This window comes from Salmo trutta, chromosome 10 (genome assembly GCF_901001165.1).
Source record: "Salmo trutta chromosome 10, fSalTru1.1, whole genome shotgun sequence".
Lineage (NCBI taxonomy): Eukaryota > Metazoa > Chordata > Actinopteri > Salmoniformes > Salmonidae > Salmo > Salmo trutta.
The window spans coordinates 20,009,844-20,013,640 of record NC_042966.1 but is presented as its reverse complement, the minus strand read 5'-3'; the positions used below and the strand labels follow the sequence as shown (position 1 = coordinate 20,013,640).

General features: G+C 37.0%; 1 long non-coding RNA gene across 1 annotated transcript; it reads left to right on the top strand.

The window, feature by feature from the left end:
• Nucleotides 1–834: 834 nt before the first annotated feature.
• Nucleotides 835–2,703, top strand: LOC115201295 (uncharacterized). Its single transcript, XR_003879726.1, has 3 exons — nucleotides 835–1,650; nucleotides 1,883–2,215; nucleotides 2,345–2,703. It is a non-coding gene; the product is annotated as an uncharacterized LOC115201295 (long non-coding RNA).
• Nucleotides 2,704–3,797: the final 1,094 nt, after the last annotated feature.

The window sequence follows — 3,797 nt, the reverse complement described above, 5'->3', positions numbered from 1 at the left end:
ACTTTAATAATGAATAATTGATGTAATAAATGTATCACTAGCCACTATGAACAATGCCACTTTATATAATGTTTACATACCCTACATTACTCATCTCATATGTATATACTGTACTCTATACCATCTACTGCATCTTGCCTATGCCGTTCGGCCATCGTTCATTCATATATTTGTATGTACATATTCTTATCCATTCCTTTACACTTGTGTGTATAAGGTAGTTGTTGTGAAATTGTTAGGTTAGATTACTTGTTAGATATTACTGTATTGTCGGAACTAGAAGCACAAGCATTTTGCTACACTCGCATTAACATCTGCTAACCATGTGTATGTGACAAATAAAATTTGATTTGATTATAGTTAGCTAGTGGTGGGCATGCTACTACTAGTTAGCAGTGCATTTACTTGCCTTGACGCTGTTTCTAACCTTTGTCATTTTTGTGTAAGTTTTATATTGACCGAAATATCTGTGTAACATATTAGCTACCTAGCTTACCAAAAAATGCATCGTCAGCAAACATTACAGTAGAACTGAACACATGGTTCCCCTGCAATTTAATGTTTGCCTGCTAGGCAAGCTAGCCAGGCAGAGACAGGAACGAACAATACATAGATAGCTAACTACACCTAGCTATCTAGCTACACCTGTCCTTGCGGAAACCTTCTTGTTGTTCACGTATTCACAACATGTTCAAGGCAGCACTGCAAACGTTGACCTTGTGCCATAGTTATCTAGTCAATAATCTATCAGCCAAACTAGCTAAAGGAAATGACTGGGCTGCTAGTAAGATAGGTAACAAGCAGCTCTTCCAAGTCACCTAGGATTGCGATGTTTCTGCTAGCTATCTAAAGCTGAAGTCATTCCAGTTTTATTTTCCTGACATTGCCATATATTTTAATAACTCCTCTTCTTTAGGTATAGGTATTCAGACGTTCCTGAGTACTGGACAGACCATATTTTCCAGAATACATTGATAATGTATGTAAATATATGCAAATGTCTGTGTGTTGTCATTGTAGCTCACATTAATTAGGGCTTGTAGGGCCCTATGATTTCCGCAATGCGGGAAAACTCAGACGGAATCCAGAAATGTAAACAGAATGCACGGTACCCCTCGGACAGGATACACTGGATATTTTTATTACAGTAACCCAACATTAGTGTGAATAATAGGTATTAGATATATACTGTCACCCAAATGGATTGAACACGTTAGGCAACAAAAAGTTAACACGGAATCCCGGAAAATAAAACGGCATTTGGGAGAAAAGAACAAGGATTTCATAGGGCCCTATTAGTGTTTTACACAAAGCGTTGTCGCCCAGGCAGGTATTGACAATATGTGTCTTCCTTATTTTAGAACGAGATAGCATATGGGATGTATAAGTAATAATATGTTTTAAGCTTTTGTAGTGCTTATGTATACACAAAAAAAGTGTTGATTTTTATCTTAAATCTGTAGGGATCAGGCGGCACATGCAATGTAAGATCTGCAGTTTTGCTGCATTCAAGTACAAATACGTGACAGCCACAACATTGTGAGTGCTAAAATGGCAAAGTCCTTCTCATATCAAAGGCAAGATGTTGTTCAGGCCCTTCCTGTGAAGGACTTCAAAGAAAGATGGCCAGCCCTGTTTGAGCCCACTCAGGTACAAAATACAGCTGAATGAAAATAGTCAATGTAGGTAAAAAAATGATTTAAATATGTTGTTGTCTTGACCTAATATTCTAATCTACAATTCAATATGCATTAAAGATTAGTCTAAACGTTCTCACTCTACACATGCTTTGGGAGGGGTTTCCCAATAGCGTTCTGGCTCTCAGATCATCTTTTGTACTTATCTGTTCAGAAGATGTTCTCTCTCTCTCTCTCATATTAAGGAAGAGTTCAGAAGAATTACAACTGTTGCTCTTGAGTCCACCTTTATGCAGAAGCTGGACGAATATACACCAAAACTATTGGACTTGTCAAAAGGAGGTGCTGTAAAGGCGGACATGCAGAAAATCCTTGAAGTTCTGTACAGGGAATGCACAGTAACACCTTCACAATAGTATATAGGTTATACTGTATGTATTTAGTTACCGGTATTAGATGTAATTATTTGCATAACATCATATTACAGTGCGACATCATCCAGGAAAGAAGAGAGTGTGATCCGTGGCCTGATCATACTCCTCGGTGAGAGGGTTGAAGACCTTATCACAGAATACAAGGTAAAGGTTTTCATTTTTGTATCCTTATTTATCTCTAAACGAGGTATCTTCCTTTCTTTCCCTCTCTCCTCTCAAGTTGCACAGTTAATGTAATAGCCTAGTCTGTTATTTCTTCATTTTTTCACTCAGGATGCTGACGACACCAGGATTCGAGAGGACCTCGTTCAGCATGTGATGAAGGTGTTCACTGTGAAGGATCTGCACCAGAATATAGAGCATGGGATCTGCATCGAAGGAGCAGAGGTGCTGGCTGGTATTCCCAGTGTTACACAGTCATATACGTTGCTTATGGGCCTCATCTATGGCTTAAATCTAAGGTACCCCAAAGAACTGAAATATACCTTTGAGGTGTTCCAAAAAGTATTCTTGGAACCTCCCCACGGGTCCAAGCTCTAAAGATGAAGTTACTTGTTTTCAGAGATATCTAAAGATATCTATGAGAACTCTCAAAGGGCCACTCACAAACTGTGGTCTAAACCCTACTCAGTAAGCTGAAAAGCTAGTTGCTAGGTGGTATAGGCGCTACAGTTTATATGATGCTCTTTGTCAGGTGAAGTCATTTTAGCACTCACAATGTTGTGGTTGTCACATATTTGTACTTGAATGCAGCAAAACTGCAGATCTTACAGCTTTGTTTTAAAACTTACTCCATATGCACTAGTGAATATCTGAGATTATTTGTCAGGTCAAGCTATCTGGATGTAACTTTACCTAAGGAGGCAAGGTGGAGTTATACCCAGAATGCTTATACCTGTCAAAATAATATGTTCATATGGGCTTCACTAGTGCATGTGGAGTCAGGTTTAAGGGAGAATTTGGCATATATTTTGTAACAAATGTGCAATGTATGATTTGAAAACCCATGTTTTGATTAATCTAAAACTATTTGAATGAGGTTGTATTTGAGCTAAAGTTCATATTGTGCTTTGGGTAAAGTATTTTAAGACAAAACTTTCATTTACGTTTCTGTTCAAATATTGCTTGTTGTTAAGGGGCACACAGACCACCAGAAAATTATTGCCAAACTGTACAAGATGTGAGGTCAAAGTGCTAATCCCAGACTATCACCTAAACTTTATGCAGTTGTGAAGATCTAATATTATTTGTAGTCAGGTGCAAGCTATCTGGATATAACTTTACCTAAGGAGGCAAGGTGTAGTTATACCCAGAATGCTTACAGATTACAAAATACGAATGCCTAAGGAGTTGGGTTTAAGGGGCAATTTGAGATTGAAGTTTGAAGAAATTATAAAATGATAACATTTATTTTATTCAAAATAAAGGTGTGGAAGTTTGAAGTTGAAAACAATTGTTTCTTTTTGCATATTCCCTTGTATAGAAATAATAATTTAGTAAATTATCCCAAGTATATTGAGGTAACTATTTGCATCAGCTTTTAAAGTATAGTTGTGAGTATATATTTGAGTAGTAGGAACCCAATTTAAATACATTTTACTAACCTGAGTACCATAAGTAACTGAGTAAAAAACATTTGTAGATTAAACAGAATATCAATTACGATACTGAGTAAATTCAGCAAATGAAACGTACAATATTAGTTCTGTAACGGATTACATTAAGT